This window comes from Oncorhynchus masou, chromosome 31, assembly GCF_036934945.1.
Source record: "Oncorhynchus masou masou isolate Uvic2021 chromosome 31, UVic_Omas_1.1, whole genome shotgun sequence".
Classification (NCBI taxonomy): domain Eukaryota; kingdom Metazoa; phylum Chordata; class Actinopteri; order Salmoniformes; family Salmonidae; genus Oncorhynchus; species Oncorhynchus masou.
This window is the reverse complement of record NC_088242.1, coordinates 98,177,243-98,192,536: the sequence shown is the minus strand read 5'-3', so window position 1 is coordinate 98,192,536 and position 15,294 is coordinate 98,177,243.

Sequence of the window (15,294 nt, the reverse complement as noted above, 5' to 3'; positions counted from 1 at the left end):
CAGGTCTCTCTGTAACACTCCACTTGGACAATTCATCACCTTCTACTAAATCAGCCTGGGTTTATTCAGTCCTGTATGTGTTGATACTGCAGTCACCCTATTCATGCTCACGTCTCTGTCTGTGTGTGTGTGTGTGTGTGTGTGTGTGTGTGTGTGTGTGTGTGTGTGTGTGTGTGTGTGTGTGTGTGTGTGTGTGTGTGTGTGTGTGTGTGTGTGTGTGTGTGTGTGTAGATGTAGAGGAGTGCTCGTCATTTCCATGTCAGAACGGAGGTACCTGCTCAGACCAGGTTAACGGCTTCATCTGCCTGTGTCCACCCGGGTTTACAGGGACAGTCTGCCAAACAGGTACAGTGCCCCCTCTCCCTCCCTCTCTCCTTACTCCACCTTTACCCCAATCACACAACCATCTGTTCCACAACCTTGTTCCTCTCTGTTCTCCCTTTGTCCTCTCCTCTCTGTCTCTCTCCTCTCCTCTCTGTTCTCCCTTTCTCCTCTCCTCTGTCTCTCTCTCTCCTCTCCTCTCTGTTCTCCCTCTCCTCTCGCTTCTCCCTTTCTCCTCTCCTCTCTGTCTCTCCTCTCCTCTCCGTCTCTCTCCTCTCCTCTCTGTTCTCCCTCTCCTCTCTGTCTGGCTCTCTCTCTCCTCTCCTCTCTGTTCTCCCTCTGCGCTATGTCTGTCTGTCTCTCTCGCTCTCTCCTCTCTTTTCTCCTTCTCTCCTCTCATCTCTGTTCCCCCTCTCGTCTCTGTTCCCCCTCTCTTCTCCCCTCTTACTTACCAGAAGTCGCTATGTCCCGTCTCTGGGACTTGCGTGGTTTGATGCCTCTCGGCTCCCCCTTCTCAGTCCTTCCATGTCCCCCTCTCCCTATCCGCCTCTTTTCCTGCCTTGTCCCCCTCTCCTCTCCCTGTCCCCCTCTCTGTCATACCCTGTCCCACTCTCCTCTCTCTGTCCTACCCTGTCCCCCTCTCCTCTCCCTGTTCCCCCCTCTCTGTCTTACCCTGTCCCACTCTCCTCTCTCTGTCCTACCCTGTCCCCCTCTCCTCTCCCTGTTCCCCCTCTCTGTCCTACCCTGTCCCCCTCTCCTCTCCCTGTTCCCCCTCTCTGTCCTACCCTGTCCCCCTCTCCTCTCTCTGTCCCCGCCTCTCTGTCCTACCCTGTCCCCCTCTCCTCTCCCTGTCCCCTCTCTCTATCCTACCCTGTCCCCCTCTCCTCTCTCTGTCCCCCCTCTCTGTCCAACCCTGTCCCCCTCTCCTCTCTCCTCTCCCCCTCTCTGTCCTACCCTGTCCCCCTCTCCTCTCTCTGTCCCCCCTCTCTGTCCTACCCTGTCCCCCCTCTCCTCCCTGCTTGCTGCCGTTCCTGTTCCCACAGTCCAGCCTGTGGAGACATATCAAACCTCCTCTAATATCTTTCACAGCCAGCAGCACATATTTTCAGGGTGAGGGGAGCGGTGTGGCGGATATATTAATCAGCTGAGTAAATATCCCATATATGTGTCTATCTCTCTCTGTGTGTATGTGTGTTTCCGTGTGTGATTCCGTGTGCGTGTGTGTGTGTGTGTGCAAAGACGGAGCCTGCCTCAATGGTGCGCTGTGTGTACAAGGTGTTGACAACTTCACCTGTGTGTGTGTGGGGCTCTGTGTGAGTTAGCCGAGGCGGCTACCCAGCCTCTGTGTGAGACAGATGATATAGCCGAGGGGGCTACCCAGCCTCTTTGTGTGTGTGCGTGCGTGCGTGTGTGTGTGTCTGTGTGCCTCTGTGTGTAAAAGCATACCTGGTAATTGTACACACACACACACACGCACACACACACACACAGATGATTGGATGGGAGAAGGCCGATATTACTAGCCTGCAACGAAGCTGAACTGGTAAGAAAGGTTACATCCCCGATGGCCCCCTATTCCCTACCTAGTGCACTTTGACCAGGGCCCGACCTAGTGCACTTTGACCAGGGCCCGACCTAGTGCACTTTGACCAGGGCCCGACCTAGTGCACTTTGACCAGGGCCCGACCTAGTGCACTTTGACCAGGGCCCGACCTAGTGCACTTTGACCAGGGCCCGACCTAGTGCACTTTGACCAGGGCCCGACCTAGTGCACTTTGACCAGGGCCCGACCTAGTGCACTTTGACCAGGGCCCGACCTAGTGCACTTTGACCAGGGCCCTACCTAGTGCACTTTGACCAGGGCCCTACCTAGTGCACTTTGACCAGGGCCCGACCTAGTGCACTTTGACCAGGACCCTACCTAGTGCACTTTGACCAGGGCCCGACCTAGTGCACTTTGACCAGGGCCCGACCTAGTGCACTTTGACCAGGGACCGACCTAGTGCACTTTGACCAGGGCCCTACATAGTGTACTTTGACCAGGGCCCTACATAGTGCACTTTGACCAGGGCCCTACATAGTGCACTTTGACCAGGGCCCTAAAATAGTGCACTTTGACCAGGGCCCTACATAGTGCACATGGACAAGGGCCCTACATAGTGCACTTTGACAAGGGCCCTACATAGTGCACTTTGACAAGGGCCCTACATAGTGCACTTTGACCTGGGCCCTACATAGTGCACTTCGACCAGGGCACCGCATAGTGCACTTGGATAAGGGCCCTACATAGTGCACTTTGACCAGGGCCCTGCATAGTGCAATTTGACCAGGGTCCTACATAGTACACTTTGACCAGGGCCCTACAGGGTGCACTTTAACCAGGGCCCTACAAAGTGCACTCTAACCAGGGCCCTACATAGTACACTCTAACCAGGGCCCTACATAGTGCACTTTAACCAGGGCCCTGTCTAGTGCACTTTAACCAGGACCCTACCTAGTGCACTTGGACCAGGGCCCTACCTAGTACACTTGGACCAGGGCCCTACCTAGTACACTTGGACCAGGGCCCTGCCTAGTGCACTTTAACCAGGGCCCTACCGAGCGGACTTTAACCAGGGCCCTACCTAGTGCACTTTAACCAGGTCCCTACCGAGCGGACTTAAACCAGGGCCCTGCCTAGTACACTTGGACCAGGGCCCTGCCTAGTGCACTTTAACCAGGGCCCTACCGAGCGGACTTAAACCAGGGCCCTGCCTAGTACACTTGGACCAGGGCCCTGCCTAGTGCACTTTAACCAGGGCCCTACCGAGCGGACTTAAACCAGGGCCCTACCTAGTGCACTTTAACCAGGGCCCTACCTAACGGACTTAAACCAGGGCCCTGCCTTGTGCACTTTAACCAGGGCCCTACCTAGTGCACTTTAACCAGGTCCCTGCCTAGCGGACTTTAACCAGGGCCCTACCGAGCGGACTTTAACCAGGGCCCTGCCTAGTGCACTTTAACCAGGTCCCTACCTAGTGCACTTTAACCAGGGCCCTACCTAGTGCACTTTAACCAGGGCCCTACCTAGCGGACTTTAACCAGGGCCCTGCCTAGCGGACTTTAACCAGGGCCCTACCTAGTGCACTTTAACCAGGGCCCTACCTAGCGGACTTTAACCAGGTCCCTACCTAGTGCACTTTAACCAGGTCCCTACCGAGCGGACTTAAACCAGGGCCCTACATAGGGAATAGGGTTCCATATGGAAAGCTGCCCTATTGAGAGAGAACCGTTCAGGGTTGGCTCTAGGCTCGTTCATTAGTACCTTGGAAAATGTCTCCTTTTTTACAAATCCTCAGTTTCCCACATAGATGACGACAAGGTTTAAATAACGTAGATTTGTGTTGTCGTTTGTGGCCCCAGACATAGATCGGTGTGTTTCCCAGCCTTGTCTGAATGGAGGGGACTGTAGAGACCAGCTGAATGGTTATGCCTGCGCCTGTCCTGCTGCCTTCACCGGGACGCACTGTGAGACAGGTGAGCTACTGATAAAAACCTCCCCTTCATTGGAGGGAGTACTATTCAACTGACTCCTTCGTCCCAAATGGCATACTATTCCTTATATAGTGCACTACTTTTGACCAGGGACCACAGGGGTGGTACTTGTACATTAAGCTGCCTCATGTTCATCAAGCTGAACCATCACTACAGAGTCAGGAGACAGACTCCTGCCCTACGGGCCGTCCTCATCAAGCTGAACCATCACTACAGAGTCAGGAGACAGACTCCTGCCCTACGGGCCGTCCTCATCAAGCTGAACCATCACTACAGAGTGAGGAGACAGACTCCTGCCCTACGGGCCGTTCTCATCAAGCTGAACCATCACTACAGAGTGAGGAGACAGACTCCTGCCCTACGGGCCGTCCTCATCAAGCTGAACCATCACTACAGAGTGAGGAGACAGACTCCTGCCCTACAGGCCGTTCTCATCAAGCTGAACCATCACTACAGAGTCAGGAGACAGACTCCTGCCCTACGGGCCGTCCTCATCAAGCTGAACCATCACTACAGAGTCAGGAGACAGACTCCTGCCCTACGGGCCGTCCTCATCAAGCTGAACCATCACTACAGAGTGAGGAGACAGACTCCTGCCCTACAGCCCGTCCTCATCAAGCTGAACCATCACTACAGAGTCAGGAGACAGACTCCTGCCCTACAGGCCGTCCTCATCAAGCTGAACCATCACTACAGAGTCAGGAGACAGACTCCTGCCCTACGGGCCGTTCTCATCAAGCTGAACCATCACTACAGAGTGAGGAGACAGACTCCTGCCCTACAGGCCGTCCTCATCAAGCTGAACCATCACTACAGAGTGAGGAGACAGACTCCTGCCCTACGGGCCGTCCTCATCAAGCTGAACCATCACTACAGAGTCAGGAGACAGACTCCTGCCCTACGGGCCGTTCTCATCAAGCTGAACCATCACTACAGAGTGAGGAGACAGACTCCTGCCCTACGGGCCGTTCCCATTTGGGATGCATATTTACTTACTCGTCTGGAACAACGATTCATGATATAAAATGTTACCATAGGCGGCCGGTGAGCCCTACTTCCTGCTCTCTATTTTGACTAACATTGAGTGGCCCTGCCTAGTGCACTTTAACCAGGGCCCTACCGAGCGGACTTAAACCAGGGCCCTACCTAGTGCACTTTAACCAGGGCCCTACCTAACGGACTTAAACCAGGGCCCTGCCTTGTGCACTTTAACCAGGGCCCTACCTAGTAAACTTTGACCAGGTCCCTGCCTAGCGGACTTTAACCAGGGCACTACCGAGCGGACTTTAAGCAAGGCCCTGCCTAGTGCACTTTAACCAGGTCCCTACCGAGCGGACTTTAACCAGGGCCCTACCTAGTGCACTTTAACCAGGTCCCTACCGAGCGGACTTAAACCAGGGCCCTGCCTAGCGGACTTTAACCAGGGCCCTACCTAGTGCACTTTAACCAGGGCCCTGCCTAGCGGACTTTAACCAGGTCCCTACCTAGTGCACTTTAACCAGGTCCCTACCGAGCGGACTTAAACCAGGGCCCTACATAGGGAATAGGGTTCCATATGGAAAGCTGCCCTATTGAGAGAGAACCGTTCAGGGTTGGCTCTAGGCTCGTTCATTAGTACCTTGGAAAATGTCTCCTTTTTTACAAATCCTCAGTTTCCCACATAGATGACGACGAGGTTTAAATAACGTAGATTTGTGTTGTCGTTTGTGGCCCCAGACATAGATCGGTGTGTTTCCCAGCCTTGTCTGAATGGAGGGGACTGTAGAGACCAGCTGAATGGTTATACCTGCGCCTGTCCTGCTGCCTTCACCGGGACGCACTGTGAGACAGGTGAGCTACTGATAAAAACCTCCCCTTCATTGGAGGGAGTACTATTCAACTGACTCCTTCGTCCCAAATGGCATACTATTCCTTATATAGTGCACTACTTTTGACCAGGGACCACAGGGGTGGTACTTGTACATCAAGCTGCCTCACAGAGTCAGGAGACAGACTCCTGCCCTACGGGCCGTCCTCATCAAGCTGAACCATCACTACAGAGTCAGGAGACAGACTCCTGCCCTACGGGCCGTCCTCATCAAGCTGAACCATCACTACAGAGTGAGGAGACAGACTCCTGCCCTACGGGCCGTCCTCATCAAGCTGAACCATCACTACAGAGTGAGGAGACAGACTCCTGCCCTACGGGCCGTCCTCATCAAGCTGAACCATCACTACAGAGTGAGGAGACAGACTCCTGCCCTACGGGCCGTCCTCATCAAGCTGAACCATCACTACAGAGTCAGGAGACAGACTCCTGCCCTACGGGCCATTCTCATCAAGCTGAACCATCACTACAGAGTCAGGAGACAGACTCCTGCCCTACGGGCCGTCCTCATCAAGCTGAACCATCACTACAGAGTGAGGAGACAGACTCCTGCCCTACGGGCCGTTCTCATCAAGCTGAACCATCACTACAGAGTGAGGAGACAGACTCCTGCCCTACGGGCCGTCCTCATCAAGCTGAACCATCACTACAGAGTGAGGAGACAGACTCCTGCCCTACGGGCCGTCCTCATCAAGCTGAACCATCACTACAGAGTGAGGAGACAGACTCCTGCCCTACGGGCCGTCCTCATCAAGCTGAACCATCACTACAGAGTGAGGAGACAGACTCCTGCCCTACGGGCCGTCCTCATCAAGCTGAACCATCACTACAGAGTCAGGAGACAGACTCCTGCCCTACGGGCCGTCCTCATCAAGCTGAACCATCACTACAGAGTCAGGAGACAGACTCCTGCCCTACGGGCCGTCCTCATCAAGCTGAACCATCACTACAGAGTCAGGAGACATACTCCTGCTCTACCGGCCGTCCTCATCAAGCTGAACCATCACTACAGAGTGAGGAGACAGACTCCTGCCCTACGGGCCGTCCTCATCAAGCTGAACCATCACTACAGAGTCAGGAGACAGACTCCTGCCCTACGGGCCGTCCTCATCAAGCTGAACCATCACTACAGAGTGAGGAGACAGACTCCTGCCCTACGGGCCGTCCTCATCAAGCTGAACCATCACTACAGAGTGAGGAGACAGACTCCTGCCCTACGGGCCGTCCTCATCAAGCTGAACCATCACTACAGAGTGAGGAGACAGACTCCTGCCCTACGGACCGTCCTCATCAAGCTGAACCATCACTACAGAGTGAGGAGACAGACTCCTGCCCTACGGACCGTCCTCATCAAGCTGAACCATCACTACAGAGTCAGGAGACAGACTCCTGCCCTACGGGCCGTCCTCATCAAGCTGAACCATCACTACAGAGTCAGGAGACAGACTCCTGCCCTACGGGCCGTCCTCATCAAGCTGAACCATCACTACAGAGTGAGGAGACAGACTCCTGCCCTACGGGCCGTCCTCATCAAGCTGAACCATCACTACAGAGTGAGGAGACAGACTCCTGCCCTACGGGCCGTCCTCATCAAGCTGAACCATCACTACAGAGTCAGGAGACAGACTCCTGCCCTACGGGCCGTTCTCATCAAGCTGAACCATCACTACAGAGTCAGGAGACAGACTCCTGCCCTACGGGCCGTTCTCATCAAGCTGAACCATCACTACAGAGTGAGGAGACAGACTCCTGCCCTACGGGCCGTCCTCATCAAGCTGAACCATCACTACAGAGTGAGGAGACAGACTCCTGCCCTACGGGCCGTCCTCATCAAGCTGAACCATCACTACAGAGTTAGGAGACAGACTCCTGCCCTACGGGCCGTCCTCATCAAGCTGAACCATCACTACAGAGTGAGGAGACAGACTCCTGCCCTACGGGCCGTCCTCATCAAGCTGAACCATCACTACAGAGTGAGGAGACAGACTCCTGCCCTACGGGCCGTCCTCATCAAGCTGAACCATCACTACAGAGTCAGGAGACAGACTCCTGCCCTACGGGCCGTCCTCATCAAGCTGAACCATCACTACAGAGTTAGGAGACAGACTCCTGCCCTACGGGCCGTCCTCATCAAGCTGAACCATCACTACAGAGTGAGGAGACAGACTCCTGCCCTACGGGCCGTCCTCATCAAGCTGAACCATCACTACAGAGTGAGGAGACAGACTCCTGCCCTACGGGCCGTCCTCATCAAGCTGAACCATCACTACAGAGTCAGGAGACAGACTCCTGCCCTACGGGCCGTCCTCATCAAGCTGAACCATCACTACAGAGTGAGGAGACAGACTCCTGCCCTACGGGCCGTCCTCATCAAGCTGAACCATCACTACAGAGTGAGGAGACAGACTCCTGCCCTACGGGCCGTCCTCATCAAGCTGAACCATCACTACAGAGTCAGGAGACAGACTCCTGCCCTACGGGCCGTCCTCATCAAGCTGAACCATCACTACAGAGTCAGGAGACAGACTCCTGCCCTACGGGCCGTCCTCATCAAGCTGAACCATCACTACACAGTCAGGAGACAGACTCCTGCCCTACGGGCCGTTCTCATCAAGCTGAACCATCACTACAGAGTCAGGAGACAGACTCCTGCCCTACGGGCCGTTCTCATCAAGCTGAACCATCACTACAGAGTCAGGAGACAGACTCCTGCCCTACGGGCCGTTCCCATTTGGGATGCATATTTACTTACTCGTCTGGAACAACGATTCATGATATAAAATGTTACCATAGGCGGCCGGTGAGCCCTACTTCCTGCTCTCTATTTTGACTAACATTGAGTGGCTGCTGCCAACACACTGACACTGACTCAACTCCAGCCACTTTAATAATGGGAATTGATGGGAAATGATGTAAATATATCGCTAGCCACTTTAAACAATGCTACCTTATATAATATTACTTACCCTACATTATTCATCTCATATGTATACGTATATACTGTACTCTATATCATCGACTGCATCCTTATGCAATACATGTATCACTAGCCACTTTAACTATGCCACTCTGTTTACATACTCATCTCATATGTATATACTGTACTCGATACCATCTACTGTATCTTTCCTATGCTGCTCTGTACCATCACTCATTCATATATCCTTATGTACATATTCTTTATCCCCTTACACTGTGTATAAGACAGTAGTTTAGGAATTGTTAGTTAGATTACTTGTTGGTTATTACTGCATTGTCGGGACTAGAAGCACAAGCATTTCGCTCCACTCGCATTAACATCTGCTAACCATGTGTATGTGACAAATAAAATTTGATTTGATTTGACTTCCTGCAATAGAACATGTTTCCAATTGGGACAGCAGGTATTGAACGAAACCTGACTAACCTCTCTCTCTCTCTGGGAGGACGAGACGGGTGAGGTCACATCCTGACTGACCTCTCTCTCTCTCTGGGAGGACGAGACGGGTGAGGTCACATCCTGACTGACCTCTCTCTCTCTCTGGGAGGACGAGACGGGTGAGGTCACATCCTGACTGACCTCTCTCTCTCTGGGAGGACGAGACGGGTGAGGTCACATCCTGACTGACCTCTCTCTCTCTGGGAGGATGAGACGGGTGAGGTCACATCCTGACTGACCTCTCTCTCTCTCTCTGGGAGGATGAGACGGGTGAGGTCACATCCTGACTGACCTCTCTCTCTGGGAGGACGAGACGGGTGAGGTCACATCCTGACTGACCTCTCTCTCTCTCTGGGAGGACGAGACGGGTGAGGTCACATCCTGACTGACCTCTCTCTCTCTGGGAGGATGAGACGGGTGAGGTCACATCCTGACTGACCTCTCTCTCTCTCTGGGAGGATGAGACGGGTGAGGTCACATCCTGACTGACCTCTCTCTCTCTCTGGGAGGACGAGACAGGTGAGGTCACATCCTGACTGACCTCTCTCTCTCTCTGGGAGGACGAGACGGGTGAGGTCACATCCTGACTGACCTCTCTCTCTCTGGGAGGATGAGACGGGTGAGGTCACATCCTGACTGACCTCTCTCTCTCTGGGAGGACGAGACGGGTGAGGTCACATCCTGACTGACCTCTCTCTCTCTCTGGGAGGACGAGACGGGTGAGGTCACATCCTGACTGACCTCTCTCTCTCTCTGGGAGGACGAGACGGGTGAGGTCACATCCTGACTGACCTCTCTCTCTCTCTGGGAGGATGAGACGGGTGAGGTCACATCCTGACTGACCTCTCTCTCTCTCTGGGAGGACGAGACGGGTGAGGTCACATCCTGACTGACCTCTCTCTCTCTCTGGGAGGATGAGACGGGTGAGGTCACGTCCTGACTGACCTCTCTCTCTCTCTGGGAGGACGAGACGGGTGAGGTCACATCCTGACTAACCTCTCTCTCTCTCTGGGAGGACGAGACGGGTGAGGTCACATCCCAAATGCAACTCTTTTCCTTTTATATAGTGCACTACTTTTGACCAGGGGGCCAGTAGTACGTAGTGTACTGTATAGGCAACAGGGTGCCGTTTGGGAGTATCCTGAGAGTGGCTAGGAGCTCCGTGTTAGAGTGACCTGGTGGTTTGTTGACAGGTTTTGGGGCGTCTCCTGCCTCAGCGTCGGTGTGGTTAGCTAATGGCTGAGAGCTGAGACCTTGGCGATGGGCTTCTCTACCAAGAGCAACAACACGAAACGGAGAGAAAGAAAGAGCTCCCTTTGTGTTATATTGCTGTGCCGTAGTATGCCGGCACACTGTCCTTGTAACTGTCTGAACAATTCTTACGATTAGCTAGAAAGCCTCAACCTATCATATCTTCTTTCCTAGAGTTGGCGGTGGTCCGTGTGAATTCAGCATCTACTCCTCGAACTGAAAATCGAACAGGTGGGTTTTTCCGCTTTTGGAGGTCATTTGAATGTAGGTCATCAGACCGTCTATGATTTTGCCAGACAGAAACATGGAATGGGCTCGGAGTCCTATTGGACAGAACCACCTCTCTCCGTCCAATAGAAAAAGAGCACCTTGTCTGCGATAAACGTCTTTCTCAGAGCTAATCATTTCCTAAGCTTTTTTATTTTATTTTTTTTACACATTTTTATTCCAAACACTTGTTTCAAAGTACTGTACTTTCCTGTTCTCTATGGTGTATTGGCATCATACACTGTGTTGCCTTAGGCCAAGATATGGTATAAACTAAAGTAGATGTCCAGCCTCATCCTAAGCTTCTATCGTGGTCCTTCTTGTCTGTCTGGCAGTGTCCTGTGAGGGGGGGGGCTGTGACAAACACCAGATCTGTGAACACACCGGCCCTGGGAGTGACAACTGCACATGTACCCAAGGATTCTATGGTGACAACTGTGAAGGTAAAGTAGTGACTGGGACAGACCCTGCTCTAGTTGGATACGTTTAGACAGCAGGTACAGGTCAGAGCCTTTTCCAGTAGAGTCTAGTTGAAGACGTTTAGACAGCAGGTACAGGTCAGAGCCGATTCTAGTAGTGTCTAGTTGGATACGTTTAGACAGCAGGTACAGGTCAGAGCCTTTTCTAGTAGTGTCTAGTTGGATACGTTTAGACAGCAGGTACAGGTCAGAGGCTTTTCTAGTAGAGTCTAGTTGAAGACATTTAGACAGCAGGTACAGGTCAGAGCCGATTCTAGTAGAGTCTAGTTGGATACGTTTAGACAGCAGGTACAGGTGAGAGCCTTTTCTAGTAGAGTCTAGATGAAGACAGTTAGACAGCAGGTACAGGTCAGAGCCTTTTCTAGTAGAGTCAAGTTGAAGACATTTAGACAGCAGGTACAGGTCAGAGCCGATTCTAGTAGTGTCTAGTTGGATACGTTTAGACAGCAGGTACAGGTCAGAGCCGATTCTAGTAGTGTCTAGTTGGATACGTTTAGACAGCAGGTACAGGTCAGAGCCGATTCTAGTAGAGTCTAGTTGAAGACATTTAGACAGCAGGTACAGGTCAGAGCCTTTTCTAGTAGTGTCTAGTTGGATACGTTTAGACAGCAGGTACAGGTCAGAGGCTTTTCTAGTAGAGTCTAGTTGAAGACATTTAGACAGCAGGTACAGGTCAGAGCCGATTCTAGTAGAGTCTAGTTGGATACGTTTAGACAGCAGGTACAGGTGAGAGCCTTTTCTAGTAGAGTCTAGATGAAGACAGTTAGACAGCAGGTACAGGTCAGAGCCTTTTCTAGTAGAGTCAAGTTGAAGACATTTAGACAGCAGGTACAGGTCAGAGGCTTTTCTAGTAGAGTCAAGTTGAAGACATTTAGACAGCAGGTACAGGTCAGAGCCAATTCTAGTAGAGTCTAGTTGAAGACATTTAGACAGCAGGTACAGGTCAGAGCCGATTCTAGTAGAGTCTAGTTGAAGACGTTTAGACAGCAGGTACAGGTCAGAGGCTTTTCTAGTAGAGTCTAGTTGAAGACATTTAGACAGCAGGTACAGGTCAGAGCCGATTCTAGTAGAGTCTAGTTGAAGACGTTTAGACAGCAGGTACAGGTCAGAGCCGATTCTAGTAGAGTCTAGTTGAAGACATTTAGACAGCAGGTACAGGTCAGAGGCTTTTCTAGTAGTGTCTAGTTGGATACGTTTAGACAGCAGGTACAGGTCAGAGGCTTTTCTAGTAGAGTCTAGTTGAAGACATTTAGACAGCAGGTACAGGTCAGAGCCGATTCTAGTAGAGTCTAGTTGGATACATTTAGACAGCAGGTACAGGTGAGAGCCTTTTCTAGTAGAGTCTAGATGAAGACAGTTAGACAGCAGGTACAGGTCAGAGCCTTTTCTAGTAGAGTCAAGTTGAAGACATTTAGACAGCAGGTACAGGTCAGAGCCGATTCTAGTAGTGTCTAGTTGGATACGTTTAGACAGCAGGTACAGGTCAGAGCCGATTCTAGTAGTGTCTAGTTGGATACGTTTAGACAGCAGGTACAGGTCAGAGCCGATTCTAGTAGAGTCTAGTTGAAGACATTTAGACAGCAGGTACAGGTCAGAGCCTTTTCTAGTAGTGTCTAGTTGGATACGTTTAGACAGCAGGTACAGGTCAGAGGCTTTTCTAGTAGAGTCTAGTTGAAGACATTTAGACAGCAGGTACAGGTCAGAGCCGATTCTAGTAGAGTCTAGTTGGATACGTTTAGACAGCAGGTACAGGTGAGAGCCTTTTCTAGTAGAGTCTAGATGAAGACAGTTAGACAGCAGGTACAGGTCAGAGCCTTTTCTAGTAGAGTCAAGTTGAAGACATTTAGACAGCAGGTACAGGTCAGAGGCTTTTCTAGTAGAGTCAAGTTGAAGACATTTAGACAGCAGGTACAGGTCAGAGCCAATTCTAGTAGAGTCTAGTTGAAGACATTTAGACAGCAGGTACAGGTCAGAGCCGATTCTAGTAGAGTCTAGTTGAAGACGTTTAGACAGCAGGTACAGGTCAGAGGCTTTTCTAGTAGAGTCTAGTTGAAGACATTTAGACAGCAGGTACAGGTCAGAGCCGATTCTAGTAGAGTCTAGTTGAAGACGTTTAGACAGCAGGTACAGGTCAGAGCCGATTCTAGTAGAGTCTAGTTGAAGACATTTAGACAGCAGGTACAGGTCAGAGGCTTTTCTAGTAGTGTCTAGTTGGTTACGTTTAGACAGCAGGTACAGGTCAGAGCCGATTCTAGTAGAGTCTAGTTGAAGACGTTTAGACAGCAGGTACAGGTCAGAGCCTTTTCTAGTAGAGTCTAGTTGAAGACATTTAGACAGCAGGTACAGGTCAGAGCCGATTCTAGTAGAGTCTAGTTGAAGACGTTTAGACAGCAGGTACAGGTCAGAGCCGATTCTAGTAGAGTTGAAGACATTTAGACAGCAGGTACAGGTCAGAGCCTTTTCTAGTAGTGTCTAGTTGGATACGTTTAGACAGCAGGTACAGGTCAGAGCCGATTCTAGTAGAGTCTAGTTGAAGACGTTTAGACAGCAGGTACAGGTCAGAGCCTTTTCTAGTAGAGTCTAGTTGAAGACATTTAGACAGCAGGTACAGGTCAGGGCCGATTCTAGTAGAGTCTAGTTGAAGACATTTAGACAGCAGGTACAGGTCAGAGGCTTTTCTAGTAGAGTCTAGATGAAGACAGTTAGACAGCAGGTAGATCAGTGGCGGTCAGTGACGTTTAAGATGAGGGAGGAAGGTTTATTTAAATTTATTCATGAGCACGGCCTTATTTCGGTTACAGCATATTGGATGACTGTCATTCATATTTCAGTCACACAGTTCAATGTAACATCGATACGTTTAGGCTACTACGTGATACTAGACTGTTCCCTGTACCCTTCATGAGGTAGCGACAACCTATTTGAGGTGACAGACTGTGACATATGGACACGCAGTGACACATTCAATACCGCCTTGAACACTCTTGACGGCATCTAGCTGCTGATCTGGGGGTGTAATCATAAGTCGAAAAGTTGCAAACGAGAGTTTCTATTGGACAAATTCAGGTATGTTTATCCCAGTTTTATTCCGTTTACTTCCGTTTTTCAACAGAATCGGTGGAATGAATACACCCTTGATCACGCGCAAACACAGTTCACTTTCATAGCAGCCACGTGGTATTCAAATCAAATCAAATCAAACTGTATTTGTCACATGCACCGAATACAACAGGTGTAGACCTTACTGTGAAATGCTGACTGACAAGCCCTTAACCAACAGTGCAGTTCAAGAAAGAGTTAAGAAAATATTACTAAATAAACGAGAGTAAAATATAATAAAAAGCAACACTATAAAATAACAATAACGAGGCTATATACGGGGGTACCGGTACCGAGTCAATGTGGAGACTATATACAGAGGGTACCGGTACAGAGTCAATGTGGAGGCTATATACAGGGGGTACCGGTACAGAGTCTATGTGGAGGATATATACAGGAGGTACCGGTACAGAGTCAATGTGGAGGCTATATACAGGAGGTACCGGTACAGAGTCTATGTGGAGGCTATATACAGGGTGTTACGGTACAGAGTCAATGTGGAGGCTATATACAGGGTATTACGGTACAGAGTCAATGTGGAGGCTATATATAGGGGGTACCGGTACAGAGTCAATGTGAAGGCTATATACAGGGGGTACCGGTACAGAATCAATGTGGAGGCTGTATACAGGGGGTACCGGTACAGAGTTAATGTGGAGGCTATATACAGGGGGTACCGGTACAGAGTCAATGCGGAGGCTATATACAGGGGGTACCGGTACAGAGTCAATGTGGAGGCTATATACAGGGTATTACGGTACAGAGTCAATGTGGAGGCTATATACAGGGGGTACCGGTACAGAGTCAATGTGGAGGCTATATACAGGGGGTACCAGTACAGAATCAATGTGGAGGCTATATACAGGGGGTACCGGTATAGAGTCAATGTGGAGGCTATATACAGGGGGTACCGGTACAGAGTCAATGTGGAGGCTATATACAGGGGTTACCGGTATAGAGTCAATGTGGAGGCTATATACAGGGGGTACCGGTACAGAGTCAATGTGGAGGCTATATACAGGGGGTACCGGTACAGAGTCAATGTGGAGGCTATATAC